Genomic DNA, 18,552 nt, shown 5'->3' with positions numbered 1-18,552 from the left:
GACAGCTCATACACCCCAGCCTGCCCTCCGCGCTACATCGACTACCATTTGTGACGCTATCCTTGTTCCTCATGGCCTCCTCCATTGCAAATGGAACTCTTTGTGATGGACATTGAAAGGGTACCTCTGTCAGAGGGACTAACCTGGTCCCTGTATCCGACCCTCTCTCCAATGTAATCCTTAATTTGCGACTATACCCCGGTCTTGCACGAACAGATGACCACGAGTGGTACTTTGTGTCTTTAGGAGCTATACTTTAAAATTTAATATCTCTGGCTCTACTGATTGGATTTTTGTTGTTCTGGTATCAATTCATTTATTAAAAATAACTCTATTTTTCTAAATTCGTTTGGGATTTTTATTTTGTTGTGGTTTCACTGTAGTACTATCTGTGTGCTGCATAAATTCATTAAAAATGGTCTCTAACTTAAGCCTGACTGCTTTGTGCCAAGCTACAAGAGGGTTAAGCACATGTTATTTTAGTGACTTTTGTGCTTCATCCAGATAAGGATTGTGGTTGTTGCCTGAGTGGGCTTACACCTCCTCAACCAATAACCAATTACTTATAGGCTACATTGGGCTCTTATTGAACAGCAATTCTCATGTGAATGGAAATAAATTCTCATGTGAAACGGCACAAGTAATCAAAGACCGATGGGAAACCTGATTATTTATCAAATATTCGAAAGAAGAGTGGGAGGTACTGTTCTAAAAACATGATAAAGGAATGACAGAAGCCAGGTGGAAGTTGAGCTATTCTAAAATATGGCATAAATGGCACTGGTCACCACACAATGTGCAAACAGGAGGGCTGACCGCAATGTCCTCGTGTTAGAGATGTAGACAACCAAAGTGTGATATACTGCACATCTTGAGTGAATGTATCAAGGTGGGGCACTATTTAAAGAACATATGGGAGGACATAAGAGGGGAATTAGGGATTGTTTTGCCTTAACTGCATTTATAGCTATGATACACTGTACTTCCTCAAGCTGGTACATTACTCTGCAGTTTTAGAGATGGTTCGCACCATCTTTGGCAGTGGCTATGATTATTATTTTGAGATTATGGAAATCCCCAAGAATCCCAACATATGAATCATTGATAACAGATGTGTACAAGACAGCCAAATATGAAAAGTGGATTGAAAGACTTAGGGACAGATGTACAGGCATTGGATTTACTAGAAGTAATCACAATTTTCACACCTACTTTTAGCGAATCCAATAATATTTTGTAGACAGACCTATGTATTAATAGGTTGGTTCAGAAAATACTGAATAGTAGTGAGTTGCAATTCAACCTACCTCATGTATATTAATGAGGTAGATCGCAAATTGCGAACCACTATGATTCACTGTCATCACAGGGATGGTGGCCTGCTGAGGTCAGTGATTGCTTTAAAATAATGCAATCTTTTTTTAATGCAGCTTATCTGGATGGGTTACAAAGAAAGAGAAAAGTTTGTAAAACTATTTTTTAAGGGGGACCGCTGTCTACTCCTAAAAAAAGTTTTGGGGGGTCATTCCCAAAGACTAAGGGGTCCCATTGGGACCTTTCATGTCTGCGAACAGGTTACTCACTCATTTGATGTGTTAGTAAAATATTAATGTTTTTCAACCTTATTGTGGTTGCAAAATATTACTACATACCATAAGGAATCAATATTTGGAAGGGTAGCTCTAAACACGCCTCTTCCAAATAACGAATCCTAATGATTTTCCAAACCCATTTAGAAATTGCGTACTATGTTACCAAATCTTTAAATGGGTTTCGTACATATGAAAAACACATTTTCTTGTCACAAACCCTTAACTGAATAGCGGGGTTTGCAACGTGAAAATGTGTTAGTACATCTGGCAAAAATGACTACAGGTTCAAATTCGAGGAAATATGGGGCATGTTTCGCAAGCAGCAGCAACCTACGTCAATGGTAGAGTGAGCCAAACAACAGGTTTAAAATCTTTGGGAGGTCGTGGAGGAATGTAGTCCTTTATGGTGACTGAGTGGATACCAATAATAAGGCTGGTGGGTTCTGTTATAGTTATGTCCTGTATTGCTTGTCTAGCTGCTGACATCAATATCTGACTAAGCGCATATGGAAAACTATAGTTCTTTATCTGAGGAGAATATTTTTGTTTTACTAATAAAGAAAGGTTTTAAAATGTTCAGAATTTTGAGTTGTGTGATAATTATCACACCTCACTGTTTCTAAATCTGCTGAAATTTAGGAGCAGAAAAGTCTTGGAAAAAAGGAAAACATTAACAATTTTGTCTGTTAGGTATTTAGGTGCTAATCTTCATACTATGCATTTCCAAGTTGAAATATAGAATACCTTTCCTTATACGTACCTCATTCTGGGGTAATGGTATTTATGGGTATGGTAAATACCTTGTTCTATTGGTATAACCCGGAATTAGCGTCTAACTGATACAAGTAGGCAACTGACCAGAGGTTTGGCTTCCATTGGTGCAGGAGGTGCAGCGGCACTGTGGCCCAGAGGCCAGAGGTGCTCTTTGAACCCTGATTATTGCTGAATTTTATAATTCAGACCTCAGCCATGATGCCCATTTCCTTGCCTGGGGCCCATGGTACTCTGGCTTCACCACTGCAACTGACTCAATGTAAAAAAAATCCTGGACGTCGGAAGTACCACTGTGGTCATCCTGTTAGCCCTCAGTGCAGCCTTTGACACGGTCAACCACCAAATCTTGGTCCATGGATTTATAAGACTGGGGTCGACCAGGGTCGATTTGGCATGGCTGCAATCCTTTTTGGATGATAGATCCTTCCAGGTCTTTGAAGCCGATGTTGCCAATTCCCCAGGGATCATCCATGAGTCCCTCCCTATTTAACATTTATATGAGCCTGTTAGCAGAGATTTTTCTGCCTTTTGGGGTACACATGGTGACCTATTCAAAAGGCACGCAACTCGTAGTGGGACTCAACCATGCTGATAACTCCTCTCCCAGCCTCCGCCCTTGCTTGGAAGAGGTAGCCAAATGGATGAATAATTCCTCTCTGAAATTAAATGGAGAAAAAACTGAGATGATGATTTTGGGGAACTCGTCCCTCTTTGATCCCAATATAATGTGGCCGGCCGATCTGGGCCCCGTTCCGGCCCCCAAGACCCAGATGAAAAGCCTCGGTATTTGACTGGATCAAGGTCTGACTTTCAAAGTCCAGGCACGTAATGTTCTTGCTGCCGGTTATCACGCCACGCAAAGGAGACCTTCCCGCTCATTAGTTCATACAACAATTCGCCACTATACTGTTGATGGGTTAATAAAGATTTACGTTGATGCCATTCATTTGATAGGGAGCCCTCACGTCCGCTAAATTCTGGAATTGTGAGAAGTCTTGTGCATCAAACAGAGAGGGAGGTGTATTGTACTGCTACATAGAGCATATGATTAATGTTTGAAATTATGAGATAGTTTACTGTATACACCGCATATTGAGGCTTAACCTATGCCCTATATGCTCGGAATCCCGTAATATAGGAGCCCTGACGAAGTTCCCTCTGGCAAAGAATTGGGACCGAAACGCTGCCTTATTGACTTCGGAACGAGTGCACCTTCCATCTTTCTTTTTGAACCAGGCACGTAATGTGGCGGCCTCCTGCTATGGCATCTTAAAGATGCTTCGTAAAGTCCTCTCACTCCTCCCCTTCCAGGCAAGGAAGCTTATGGTCCAGGCGCTCATTCAGTGATTATCCAGAAACCGGTCCCAGGATGCTTGCTTCCGGTCCAAGGAAGACACGGCTTGGCAGTTCGGGCTGGACTGTTCCCATGAGGCAAAGGGTCAGACTGATTTGCATATGGCCATGTCTGAACTGGGGCGGCGGAGTGAGCTACAGAATAATGATGGATTAAACCCAGATCAGTTGACTGGAGGTGAGTGCTTGCAATGTTCAACACTCCGTTTATCATCCCCTTTGGTTTTGCTCATTCTATCGCGTCTGGACTACGGGAATACCCTTTATTTAGGTGGCCCATGCGCGACCTTCTCAAAACTCCAGACGGGACAAAACTGTGCCGCCGAAATGCCAACCTGGAAAACCAGCCCTGAAATCTCTCCACTGGCTCCCTATCAGGGAGAGAGTCAATTTCAAGGCTATGTGTATTGTTCACAAGACGTTAGCCAGAAAGGGTCCTTCCATCAATCATTCCATTGTTCGGCCCTACTGTGCTAACTGACGCCTCTGCTCGGATGACCTGCATCTTGCCGCAGTTTCCAGGATTATCAAAGCTAGAAATGGGGGTTGTCTGTTCTTTTGCAATGCCGCTAAGCTCTGGAATACTCTCCCACTTCATTTGCATAAGGAACCCAACTATCTTGCCTTTCGTAAACTGTTAAAAACCAGGCTCTTCTCCTAGGCTGGTTGGTTCTCCACTACTTGTCGTTGTCAGCGCTGGGATGCCCCCGGGTAGCCATGCGCTTAACAAATGTCTTTTTCATTTCTTTTAATTTCATTCCATTTCATTTGATGTAAGATTGGAATAAGTCCAGTTCTTAATTTGAGCCGGTGGTGCAGGTGGGACCCTTATTTTTGGCTTATTTTGTTAATTAAACTTTGAGCTAGTGCAAGAGATGGATATCAGGCAAGGGAGAAAGAGGAAGGGAAAGTCGGGAAACCCGTGACAAAGGGGAATGTAGAAACCTGCAGGAGTGAGGTGAAGGGGCAGGAGTGTCTTTTGAGGGATTCCAGAGGCATGAGGTGGAATCAAGATTACCAGATTTGGCACTCAGACCTTAAATAGCGTCATCCACGGGCTTTTTGAGCAAAACTTTGGGCCCCAGCATTTATTCTTTCGCTAATTAAGAATTGAATATGTCGGAAAAGCAAGTTGACGAAAATGTATCTGCCTTTAAAAATATGAAAAGAATGTTTGAAATAATTGAGTTAGATTATCATGTCGAGTCACTGTGCTTGTTTACTCTAGGGCAAATCAGTCTTACTGATACTGAGTGTTAAATTCCAGCCCTTTGATCTGAGGTTGCAGCTTATCAGCAGCAATAGAATCATCTGGGGCCATAAAGGTATTAAATAAACACGTGGCTTGGTGCAGAGTTGGCTGAGGCACACTGAGGCTTTGTTTCGACAGATAGTGAGGCTCAAAACACCACAAGGCGCCAAAAAGAACACTTGACAGAAACCCCGCGGCCCTGATGTTTGGGCTCTGAGTCGCCTCATAACTTTACAACACACAGCGCGAGGCCTGCATGAGTGACTCGCCACCGTGTGTTTGGAACAGGACGTCCAGCAATCTCTGGAGAAACAATGGCGCAGGAAGGAAGCTGGCGACCGCGCGGGTTTCCCTAAGGATGCCGAGCGGGTGAGCTGGCGAGACGGCATATTTTTGTACTAAAGTGTCCTTGAAAACAACCTTTTCATGAAAAGAATCCAAACTGAGATAGATATTGGGTCAAATTTGCATGAAACGTGTTTTGCATACTTATGTGTGAGAGTTCATTCCAAAATCGGGTTCAAATGAACTGACCTTATCATCAAAGAAAGTGTTAAAAAGCCCTTCCGGAAACACAAACAATTTTATGAATTATTGTTCAGTAAGCATTTTTTAGCCTTATTTTCTTCTGTGACCAAGATTCATTTTGCTGGGCAGACAAAGGCTTGGTGATCCATCATGTCTCCCATCGTTGTGAGTATTCTGTACAGACCTCACATTTGCAAAGTAGGTTGATCAAAGCCTCTAGTGAACCACACTTGGCAACTTAGATTCACATGTTTGAACCTGTTAAGCAGGACTTTAAGTGGGCCGGGTCTCACCGGCTCTGAGCACCGGCAGCTTTTTTTAAGGGGGCCTCGAAACGGGTCTCTATCGGGCTCTGTTTTGTGCCCTGGCACTGTAGTGACAGAAAGCTGCTCGATGTGCGCGTGGTGAGCATTGTAGAGGAAGGGAAATCCTTAAAAGAGAGTCATTTTCTCTCTGGATTTCCCTTCTCTTTTTGAAACTCAGGAGCAGTAACATTGCCGTGGTGTAAGTTTTTAAAATATTATATACAAGCCATAGTTGCTGCTTATTTATCTTATGCAACTAGCAACCATTGACAAAGCCTATAGTCCTGACTTGTAGGTATGATGTGACTTGATATATCATATATCTGGACGCAATGACAGGAACAGCAAAACTCAGATTTTTAGCTTATGTGTTTTTAAGCCACGCCCTTAATTACATTGACCACGCCCCTTTGCGAGATCCCCCAGTTTTTTCATCCCACTTAAAGCCCTGCTGTTAAGGCTGTGATCGGGATGGAGCAGGTCGCTCTGCATGAAAGGTCTGTGTGGAAGCTTCACTTACACACGGCTACTACTGGTTAGAGGAGTCTGTCCGCAAGAAGAGTGCCTATGCACTTATTTCATTGTAGATGTTTCGATTGGTTGCTGCCTGTGACGTCACAGTCGAATGTTGGCGCTATGTGTGAGAGGAGAGGTTTATGAGGCTTGGATGCTGAGAGCAAGACAACCGGTTACCAGAGCTGGGAGCTGAAGCCATCAGACTCCTGGGGTGCGGCTGACGAGAGAGCAGCCCAGATCAGAAGTCACCCAACTTACAGTTCCTTTGGCATCCTCTTTTTGGGATCAATGGATGGACCTCACGTACTCTCTCGCTTGAGGTCTGGTGCTGCTCCTCTATTGTGCACAGAATTAGAAGTGAGGTGGTCTGTGCAATGGCTGAATATCAGATGGGATTCACAATTCACAATACTTCTGGGTGGATATAGAAGAAGCTTGATTTGGGTGCAGGGAGGGCAGATAGGACTGACAGCAGTGAGGAGTAAGTGTTTTCATGATGTTGTGATTCAGTATTTACCAGGGAACAACTCTATCCATGGTATGTTAAAGCAAGGAGAACTTTTGATGAATCCCCCTGGCCACTCAGACTTGTTGCCTAGATATTGATTCAGAGGGTTTTTCCGAGGTTGTTGTTTAGGTTCTATCCCCATTATTAGACCCATCTTTTATTGAAGTTTCAGGTTGAAAAGGACATAAGATAATTGATTTGCCTTTCCTGGAGTAATATGTAAATCATTAATGAATACAATATTTTGAACCATGCAGTGAAGTGCCCGTCAGCAGACTGACGTCTGTGCATAAAGAAGAGAGCCAAACACCTTGGTCTTGTGTGGCTAGAGAGCCATAGCAGCCTGATCTGTTCTTGCCTTGCTATTAGTATATAAGGGAACACTGCTAGTCAAGGGACACAAAATTGTAAAAAAGGCTATCGGAATGACGAAGATGTTGATGACACAGGAGATTACGTTAAGGTTGTCTCACTATCCTACACTATAAATGGTTAGTTTTATTTATAATTTTAAACATTAATCGCAAGCATTACAGAAATGAAACCTCTCTCACATACTACTAATGAACGGCCACAGTTGTACAGTTCAGTCTTCACAATACCCCCTTTCCACCTTTTGCTATCCACACCAGCACTCTTCTTCCTTAGGTAACTATGTTGCCGTAACCAAATATTAATGGAAAAACGGACTGCCTACACTATAATGATATAAGTACGCCCAAGACTGGGTCTAGGTTATATGAAAAGCCACAGGCCAAGACTGACTCAAAGAGGCAAAGGGACGAGAGGAAGAAAGTTATCAAAAATAGGTTTATTTAGACATAAGGAATCAGGATAGTAATCTTTACAAAAAAGATAAGTAGAAAATGACAAATTCCAAGAAGCATGTTGTCCAGCGCCCTCTGGATTACCCAGGAGATTTTCGCTATTCGGTCCCCCCCTTTATCCCTATCTTTCTTATGAAACGTTGGCATTCTACCATTTGTCCAAAGAGCTACACGTGCTAGTAAATCCTGTCCAGGTTTTTGAATCTGTTAGTACCTCATAGCCCCCTTAATAGGATCCCCACTCGAATTTGGAAACTGATAGAACTCTCAGCCTGTTGTAGTCTGTTTGATTGTCACCAGGTACCTAGTATGCATACTGCAAATCTTACCACCGTCTATTGTCCGTTCTTTTGCAGGAACTTATTCATCTCTTTGTCCTGCTTTGTTGACAAGCATACCCTATATCGTTAGAGGAACCAATTTTTAATTTTTGACGCACTGGACTCCCCATGAGGGATTCTGTCCATGTTGTTGCAGAATGCTTCACCTAACCTGATCCTGCTCCTGGTAAGCCGTACTGCTTCTTACAGCTATTGCGATCCTCAAACTAGTCTCGCCTAGACTTATCCCTGATCCCTTCCCATGTCTTTGTACTCTATTAATACAGAACTGACCTGTGGAGTTTATTGGTGTTCGGGACTATCTTGAATTTTACCAAAGAGAGCTGTCTCTAACTATGTACCTGATCTGAAGGTATTGCCTTTTTCTCTTTTTTCCTTCTCATCTTTTGCTTACAAATAATTACTGCTACTTATTCTCTATCATCTCCTGCCCCACTTTAACTTTGGTAACTTTCTGACTATATCTGCACCCTTTCGATAGCTATATCTATTCGGCACTGGTGCTTCATTATTTTCTTCATGAGCACTCACCTTATTTGAGATCTATTTTGCTGGGTGCATTTCGGCCTTATTCAATTGAACTATTTTGTTAATATGTCTTTATTGTTCATTGTTTATTCATATTTGAACCCTGGCCTAACTGACTCTTATTTTAGATTTTCTCCTTTTAGCCTTTTGTGACCTTCGGGTCAATACTTTAATGTCTGATGGCTATGGTCGAGGTAGAATGTATTCAACCATGTATCTAACCCAGATGCCTTTTTAAGCTTCAATTTTTCTTTTCTTGCTTTATTTATTTGTTGATTAAACTACAGGTTTTCATTGTGTGTCCCACACGTTTACCATCTTCTTTGCCCTGATGAAGGTGTAGCCCCGTGTGGGCAAACACCGAAACATGCGTTGGCTCCTATTACTTCGTGCCTACCTGAAGACTCCGCCTGTCCTTAAGAACTGGGAGAGCACGAGTCCCTCTGAAATTTCCATTATGTCAAATTATTCATTTTCTGATGTTAACTATTTTTAACCTAATTGTAAAATGATTTGGTTCTGTGTAAGTATGCCCTCTGTTGAATAAATGAGTATGCTGTGTGAATGAATGTGCGTATGACTGTAGTGTGTGGGACCTACACATATTCGTTTCTTGGATTTTGTCATTTTCTACTTATCTTTTTTGTAAAGATTACTATCCTGATTCCTTATGTCTAAATAAACCTATTTTTGATAACTTTCTTCCTCTCGTCCCTTTGCCTCTTTGAGTCAGTCTTGGCCTGTGGCTTTTCATATAACCTAGAACCAGTCTTGGGCGTACTTATATCATTATAGTGTAGGCAGTCGGTTTTTCCATTAATATTTGGTTCCAGTTGTCCCCTGCCCCCTCTGCTTACCCATCCTACATACAGGGGTCCCCCTTCTATTGAACTATGTTGCCGTAGTCCATACATATGTTCTATATGGTTCCAAGAAGTCTCCTGGACTTGCTTTTGGATGTACCATTTCACAATATCCGTCCATTTTCGCGCTACAATATGCCATGTTTTTAAGCCATGCTTCGATCGTGGTGGCCTTAGAGGCCACAAATGTATTGCCAACCTCCTCTAAGCCAACAAGTTTCATGGACCTCATTCCACGGATCACCTTTAGGATAGCCTATGTTAACCCAACAATGCCATTTCTGGGACTGGCTCAAATGTAAAATTCTACCATTTCAGCCAATGTTTCAAACAAGCCTTTTGGGCATGTCCGTGCAGTATGTAAAAAGGTTACATTTCTGGCTGTACATTTCCTACATTTACCATGCTATCTGTCTTGAACCTAGCTTTGTGATCTGTTGTGTAGTATAGACAGTGTAACATCTTAAAATGCAATAGTTCATGCCTATACATTGAACAGCATTTTCCAAAAATGTCTGCAAGCAGTATTTTCAGCTTTTATTATGGTTTGCAAGTCCATACTCAAGAGTGGTACTGAATTTAAGCATCTCATCATGACTGAAAGAGATTGTCTTAGACTTTTCCCTCTGTGAATCAGTACAGTCAGTGACTACAACTTCTTTTAAGGGTGAGGGAACTCCAAGACTGCTTTAAGTGTCAGCTTTCTCAGTCAACAGTACAACAGTATTGCTAATGCCTCAATACCACCTTTACCCTTACATTTCTGCAAACTTTAGGGCAGATTTACAAGAAACTGACACACCTGGACAGATGTGTCAGTTTCCCTGTGCCTCCATGGCAAACCCTTTCGCCACCATCGATGCGCCGTATTTACAATACAGTACAAAATGGGGTGGTGATGGACGGAGCGTCAGAACCAATCAAACACTCACACCCAGTCAACAGATCTGGGTTTGATCCATCACCGTTCTTTAGCCCACCCTGCCACCCCAGTTCAGACATGGCCGTATGCAAATCAGTCTGACCCTGTGCCTCAAGGGAACAGTCCAGCCCGAACTGCCAAGCCATGCCTTCCCTGGACTGGAAACAAGCTTCCTAGGACCGGTTTCTGGCATTTCAGCCGTCTTCAGCCAGTCCCTTGCTCACTTTGCCACTGGATTCAAGCAAGCCTGGCTGAAGACGGCTGAAATGCTAGAAACCGGTCCTAGGAAGCTTGTTTCCAGTCCAGGGAAGGCATGGCTTGGCAGTTCGGGCTGGGCTGTTCCCATTAGGCACAGGGTCAGACTGATTTGCATACGGCCATGTCTGAACTGGGGTGGCAGAGTGGGCTAAAGAACGGTGATGGATCAACCCAGATCTATTGACTGGGTGTGAGTGTTTGATTGGTTCTGACGCTCCGTCCATCACCACCCCCTTTTGTACCGCTTTGTTCGCCATAAGTTGGCAGGGTATGCTCAGACGTGAGTCCCTTGCTCACTTTGCCACTGGATTCAAGCAAGCCTGGCTGAAGACGGATGAAATCCCAGAAACCGGTCCTAGGAAGCTTGTTTCCAGTCCAGGGAAGGCATGGCTTGGCTTGGCAGTTCGGGCTGGACTGTTCCCATGAGGCACAGGGTCAGACTGATTTGCATACGGCCATGTCTGAACTGGTATGGCAGAGTGGGCTAAAGAACGGTGATGGATCAAACCCAGATCTATTGACTGGGTGTGAGTGTTTGATTGGTTCTGACGCTCCGTCCATCACCACCCCCTTTTGTACCGCTTTGTTCGCCATAAGTTGGCAGGGTATGCTCAGACGTGAGTCCCTTGCTCACTTTGCCACTGGATTCAAGCAAGCCTGGCTGAAGACGGATGAAATGCCAGAAGCCGGTCCTAGGAAGCTTGTTTCCAGTCCAGGGAAGGCATGGCTTGGCAGTTCGGGCTGGACTGTTCCCATGAGGCACAGGGTCAGGCTGATTTGCATGTGGCCATGTCTGAACTGGGGTGGCAGAGTGGGCTAAAGAACGGTGATGGATTAAACCCAGATCTGTTGACTGGGTGTGAGTGTTTGATTGGTTCGGATGCTCCATCCATCACCACCCCCTTTTGTACCGCTTTGTTCGCCATAAGTTGGCAGGGTATGCTCAGACGTGTGTCCCTTGCTCACTTTGCCACTGGATTCAAGCAAGCCTGGCTGAAGACGGCTGAAATGCCAGAAACCGGTCCTAGGAAGCTTGTTTCCAGTCCAGGGAAGTCATGGCTTGGCAGTTCGGGCTGGACTGTTCCCATGAGGCACAGGGTCAGACTGATTTGCAAATGGCCATGTCTGAACTGGGGTGGCAGAGTGGGCTACAGAACGGTGATGGATCAAACCCACATCTGTTGACTGGGTGTGAGTGTTTGATTGGTTCTGATGCTCCGTCCTTCACCACCCCCTTTTGTACCGTATTTACAATACAGCGCAACATGGCACAAGGATTGACAGAAGCGTCAGAAACTCTGACGCATGTTGTCGCAAAACTCACACATTGCTGAAGTCATGTTGCAAGCACAACGCAACTCCAGCGATGAACGGACAGACCTATTCCCAATACACTGCGTTACTCCTTACGCCTGCTCCAAGCAGGAGTAGGGTTTTGACGCAGTGGCGCCCTAGAAGTGGCGCAGTGAAATCTTGTGGATTTCACTGCGTCACTTCTACGAGGCTTTCTTGCGTGGGAACGCCCACACTTCATACATTATACCTGACGCAGGTATAATGTGGTGCAGTGCTTTACAAGGTGACGCATCTCCCTAGATGCGTCACGTTGTAAATGGGCAGCAATATGGCGCATTTTTTATGCCGCTGCTGCGTAACAAAAAGTGATGCAATGGTAGCGCGAAAGTGTCACAAGGGGCTTGTAAATCTGCCCCTCAGAACTTTACCTCGCAGATTCATTGTAGAATTCAAGTAGGAGGCCTTCCCATTCCAGGGCCATACAGTTTGCTGAGGCAGCGATTGTTAGTTGCACGTTCTCCACAGTCAGCGGGGAGTTTGACAACTCCCTTATCTCCTTCCACATAGGGCAGGGCCACATTATTAAAATAGCTAGCTACGCTTTTGACTTCATAATATATTTTAGAGGTATACATAATTTTGTCATAACATGGAGATGATATCTGCCAATGACAATGCCATTTTCTATTATAATACCAAGGTGAGTGTCTTGCCCGGTATATTGTCCTCACCAAATTACCTGGCCCATGCCTGCTTCCCCATTTCCTTCCCTGCAGTCTCTCTGAATTCCTTCATGGTTTATTGCAACTTGGTCAAGATTGTCAACTCTTTGCATATCTCATATTCTATTTCTAGCCACTTAACTTCTTGTTATAGCATGTCCAAACATGGGCATATTGACCAAAGGATCCCCATCCACTTGGATATATATATAGACACCACCAGTGTAGGCCTTAAATGACTCCCACAGGGCTCTCACATCAGAACAGGTCCCTTGTTGAGCTGGCACTATTCCCTACACCACAGCATGCTTCAGAGCGCAATACAAAGTAGGATTTCATCCCTCTCAATCAGTAACCCAATTTCCTACACAGCTCCTGATCACCCCCCACTGTGTATATTAACCACAGTCCTCACAAACCTTTGCCACTGCTGTATTCATATTTTCAAGTTTCCTGAACGAGGGAGAATGAAGTGTTAGAAATGATGCACTAGTGTATTATTAAGACAGCAGTATGGGGTAAATGAACTGTGACCAAGTTTATCTGCGAAGACAGTTCTCTATGTTTAGAAAATTGATGTGTTGGTGTACAACTATTACTAATATATAACACCGACCAATCAGCGTGATTCAGGTGCTTCTATTGTTTTATTTAAGCATGTCAACATTTCATAGATGTTCTTCAGTTGTTTACACATGAATGTATTCTTTCTTTCCCTCCTCTATTCCTCTGTACCCACTGACCTCGATTCTCATCAGCCTATGTTAACTTCAACTGCCACCCCACTCAGCCTCCTCACACATTAGCCACACCAGCCAGACCATGCTAACCTGGTTAAATCCTACTCAACCTCTTTGAGCAGGAAGAATGGCCATCCCTCTCAGCTTCACCCTTTTTTGTACTACCCTGTAACTTTCCATCCCTTTCTACTTTATGTACCCGTGCTCTTCTAGGTCTAGGACTTCCTTTGCCCTGATAAGTACCTATTATTCTCCCCATCTGCTTCCCTTATCTTTCATCCTTAGTCGAGCTGCCTTCTTATCAATGCTCGTTCATTAAAGAAGAACCAACTCAGCTATGGGGAGCATCTAATCCTCCCACAGTAGAGACCTGGGAGAAAGACCTTGACTGGTCCATGCACAGAGAAAGGACAGTGTATGTGGCTCGAGGCTGTCCTAGAAAGTGGGCCCGCATGTGGAGTTTGTGGAATTCCTACCGTGGTGATATATGCCAACCGCCTTGCACTGTCAATTATGATGATCCCCCCTCCCCATATACTTTCCATTTGATGTATTGCTATGACTTATTTCACCCATTGTCTCCGCGATGCCAGATCTTATTGCTTCCTCTGTACTGAAACTGATAAGCTGATGTATGTTAATAAAAAGATTTACACAAAAAAAAAGAAGAACCAACTATAGTCAGGACATGACTCTTCGCCAGTACTGCATAAGGCATTAACCCTTGCCAGTGGCCGACCCTCACCTGGTCTTGGTTGCACCTAGCCTAATGCTGAGAACAACTTTCTCCAGACTCCACCATGCTAACTCACAATAGTGGAAGTAAGCAGGGTGAAATCGGAAACTGGCACCAAAAATATAAGAGAAAGAACTGGAGGCAAATTGGAAGGAACTAGCCCTAATGAGAGAAAAATAAACAAACCTTAAAAAATCATCTCATAATGAATACACCATTAGCAATCTGAACTAAATAACAACAACTGCAAGCATGAGAGAGAAACCAGGAAATGGGCTTCATGGGGGCAAATATAAAGCAAAACATGTAAATTACTTAAAGCATTGCAATACACCCAGTGGTATCTACGCTCAATCCGTTTTGGAAATTGAATTGCTTGGATAATAAATGTGATGTTGCAAAGAATTCTTTCATTGCTAAAAATCGTAGTGATGAAACCAGTGTTAGCAGATGTAATAAACTCTCCATGCCTGTTTCCAAGAAAGATGTCAAATTTGTTGTTGGTGACCTGGTTCGTGTCAAGGATCCTTTGTTGTTACAAAAAGGTAAATCAAAATTCAGGGATCCTGCACGTATAGTCATAATTAAAGTTAACAGTGCAAAATTAGAGAATGGTCAATGGTGGAATTTTGGTCGCTTGGCCAGATTCAATCCTGTTTATAATCCAGTTGTAAATATTGGTCAGAGTTCTCCTGATGTCAGAAGGAGCTCAAGAATTAGGAGGATTCCTAGTAGGTATGTTCAGTAAACATTCTGCTCACAGTTTTGTTAAATGTGTAATATTTTTTTGTACAGCAATTCAAATAGGCCAGGAGTCTTCACTCTTTGAGTAGATTTATTGCAGCCAACAGGATACACAGGTATACAAGTGTAGAGGGCTCAAGGTGGTTGCTCCAACTGCTAGTGAAGTAACTCCAGCCTCTGGCCCAAACATTCTAAACAAGTAATACATGGAATACCTTGACAAGTACAAAGTAACATTCCAACATTTATATGTAAAATAAGTGCACTGAGAAATAATGCATAGACACCACACACCCCTTGCAGATTTGCTCACCTTTTAAATAGAGGAATAAGACTAGCACTTCCTGGTTTTAACCGGAAGAGGTTATACTCTAACTTGTCTTCAGTAAACTGGTGTGAAGCAAACTTTGCTGTAATAGCAAAATTTGTTAACCAAGGGGCTTATTTATGAGAGCCCAGTGCCACTTTTGCACCACATAAAGTTGTACATGCGTGACAAAGGGCTCTCATAAAGATTTATGAAGCCACGCAAAGCCACCCTGAGTGGTTTTGAGTGGCCTCCTAAATCATGAGTAAGGCGGCGTGGCAAAAAACGCTGCATCGCCTTACTCTGCACCCGGGAGGCATTCCCTGGGCATTGTGGTGGACTTTCCCATGCAACACCCATGTAATTTGATGCTGCCCCAGATTTGCAAAATCATGTAAACATGGGGAAGCACCAAATCCATACGCCTCCCAAGCTGAGGCGTAACAGGGAAAAATAACTTTGTTTCTCCTCGTTTTTTCCTCTTTCCATATGTGCTGCATACTGCAGCACACAAGGAAAGAGGAAAATGCCTCTTAGGATTGATTTTGTGCAGGAGGGTCTCACTTCCTATACAAAAACAATCTTGCCTGCAACAGAGGCACCCTTGCACTATGGTGAAAGGGGGTCTACGTTGGCGCTAGGCTGCCGAAACGACTCCAGAGCGGGCAGAAAGGACAGGAATGCACCATAATGCTTAAATACTGTACACGTCTGCCCTTTCACATTCGTTTAGGGCAGTGCAGCAAGGTGCCTTGCTACGCTGCCCTATGCTAAAATACCATAAATGAGGCCAAAGAGACTTATTTATGAGAGGCTTGCACTGTCCGAGTGTCACTTTTTCAGAAGCTCCAGCTGCGTAACCCTCTCAACCATATCTACGAGGCCACGCAAAGCTCCCGTGTGTGGCTTTGAGTGGCCTCATAGATATGGAGTAAGACAAAGCAGTGAAGTCACTGCATTGCCTTGCTCTGCACCAGGGAGGTGTTCCTTGGGCGTTGCGGTGGGTTTTCCCACGCAACACCCATGGATTTTCACGCTGCCCCAGATTTACTTCATCATATAAACCTGGGGCAGCGCCAAAACCTTAAACCTCCCAGAGCAGGCGTAATGCAGAGAAATATTTGTATTTCTCCTCGGTTTTTCCTCTTTTCATGTTTGCTCCATTCTGCAGGACATATAGAAAGAGGAAAATGCCTTTTGGGATTGTTGCATGCACCATGGGGCAAGGGTGCCTGCGTTGGCGCTAGGTAGCACATTTTGTGCCATTGCAGGGGGAAAGAACAGGAATACACGGTATTTCATAAATACGGTGCATTCCTCCCCTTTCACATTGTGTCCTATGCCAATTCACCATAAATGAGGCCACAAGTATCAGTAGCAGCTGAAAACATAATACAGAGTCAAGCTTTGAATGACAAGTGCAACTGTACCAAAACAGAGGGGTGGAAGGATTGAGAAGAACCATGTCACTGTGCGTGAGGAGTGGGCTGAAGATGGATGGACTGAAATGTCTCAGTATTGCATCAACTTGTTTGCGCCTGACTGATTTGTAGGCTGCCGGGAAATGAACAATACCGTAGATCGGTAAACTTCCTTCGGCAGTGGAAGTGCAAGAAGTGGAAGGGAGGACCAGCGATGTAGTTCTCTGCAAACTGAGAGAGGCAGAATCATGACTCCAACCTCAAATGCTGGCTTCCCGAGACTGCCGAAGCCACCTGTCAGAATGGCATACATTCATGCTGAGGAATGAGGCATAACATCTGACCTCAAATCCTGTCCTGTGTTATTTTCAAATCATACTAGCAGTTGCAGCTCCTCCGCTAAGGCGGAGGAGCGTTGCCCTACTGCTTTCAGCAGTGTAAAGAAAGGTAAAATAAAATGATAATAACTCGTTGTTATCATTATATGTTTTCTGCTGCGGCACCTTTGTGGGGTGGGGTGGGGCGGGGCTGCTCTGCTCTAAGAGTAGGGGGAGGAGTGGTGGGCACTCTGTACGTGTGAATGTTTGACCAGCCGTCTCGGGCCATCCACACAGTCATGCACACTTTGCTTGTTCTCCACCCAGGCTGCAGTCCGGCCTGGGTGGAGAACAGGCCCAGGCTCCCAGTCCCTGGCTTAGTACCGAACCATGGTGCTCAGACCAATCACTACGCTGCATTGCAGCATTGTAATTTGCTTAGGGGAGCCTGGGTGCTTCCTGTTCCGTCAGGGAGAGAAGCGAAGAGGCGACGAAGGAGAGACGCGGTGAGGAGGTAATTTTTTTTTTTCTTTATTCGTCCTGCCCCACCCCGCCACTTCAGCTGTGAAGTGGAATTAGAGTTGGCATTAGAGCGACAAAACAATAAGCCCCTAGCCCACCACAGTTGCTTTGAGGAGTACTCTGAGGAGCTGGGCAATGTATTCACCTTCGTGATAATTGCATTAAGGTAAATACATTCCTCATACATGAGACAATGCTTTTGAAAACAGCTTCCCCAGCAGAGACCTCTGTGTGCTGAGCCATTAAGGTAATTACAGGGGAGGCTGTGAATATGGACCCCCCAATATCGATGGTGTAGAATATTGATACAACAATATCAAGGGACAAGATATCAAGTATCAGAAGCAAGTCGGCTGCGCATCTGAAAGTCAAAACCACTACCAGTGACTTCAGGACAGTTTGTGCATCTTTTAGGAATGACAGGAGGGAAACTGGTTGCATTGAGGTATTCAGATGTCACAAGGACAACAGAAGAAGCAAGTTCGGGTGCACGCGCTTTCTCTCCATATTTAAGAGACAGCTTTAGGGTCTCTTTAGTACTCGTCCTGTCACTATAGAACAGCCTTCCATTGGCGCTGAGAGGATACCCTTTAATTCGATGATACAGAAAAGGCTTCATAAGCTCGCGCAGGTCCTCTCTCTAAAGTGCGCTAACGCGATCAGCATCCCTGTCATGGGAGTGAGACGCGTGTCGTCAGGACTGCGGCCAGGAATGTTAATGTTGTAAGCAGTGCTGACAGACCGCTGCCGTTCTCTCCCTGGCATACCTACCACGCGCAAGAATGCGAAGAAGCCGCGCTAATGTGCCAGCTAACCATGTCACCCGTCAATCCCTTCCAATTTATACATCACGAGGCGTCGTCTCCGGCTTTGAACGCGCAGTGACATCATCTCTTCACGACCCCCTGAAGTACAACATCCTAAGCGAGTGGGGGAGGCAGTCACTTTGCAATTTGTTAGTGACGTTTTTCTCATTGACTCTGCAGTTTGATGTTTTTTTGCGTCTGCCCCATCCATGCAGATACCTGGCACGTGACCCATGTTGCTGAATCATCTTCAGCCAATCCTACCTTTATAGCAAACAACGCTTACTCTGTTGGCGCACTCGGGAATACACTTATAATGGGACAAACACAACTACAGGCCCCTAATGAAAGTACTGCTGATTAAGAATGGAGAG

The 18,552-nt window shown here is 44.3% G+C and overlaps 1 long non-coding RNA gene across 1 annotated transcript in view; it reads left to right on the top strand.

Annotated features, from left to right (window-relative positions):
• Positions 1-5,099: 5,099 nt before the first annotated feature.
• LOC146868461 (uncharacterized) overlaps positions 5,100-18,552 on the top strand; it is a 38,993-nt gene continuing 25,540 nt past the window's right edge. The window contains exon 1 of the long non-coding RNA XR_014966234.1: positions 5,100-5,340. This is a non-coding gene — a long non-coding RNA (uncharacterized LOC146868461). The remainder of the gene's footprint in view (positions 5,341-18,552) is intronic.

Source organism: Triturus cristatus, chromosome 1_2, assembly GCF_964204655.1.
Source record: "Triturus cristatus chromosome 1_2, aTriCri1.1, whole genome shotgun sequence".
NCBI lineage: Eukaryota > Metazoa > Chordata > Amphibia > Caudata > Salamandridae > Triturus > Triturus cristatus.
This window is presented reverse-complemented; position numbering and strand designations above follow the sequence as displayed.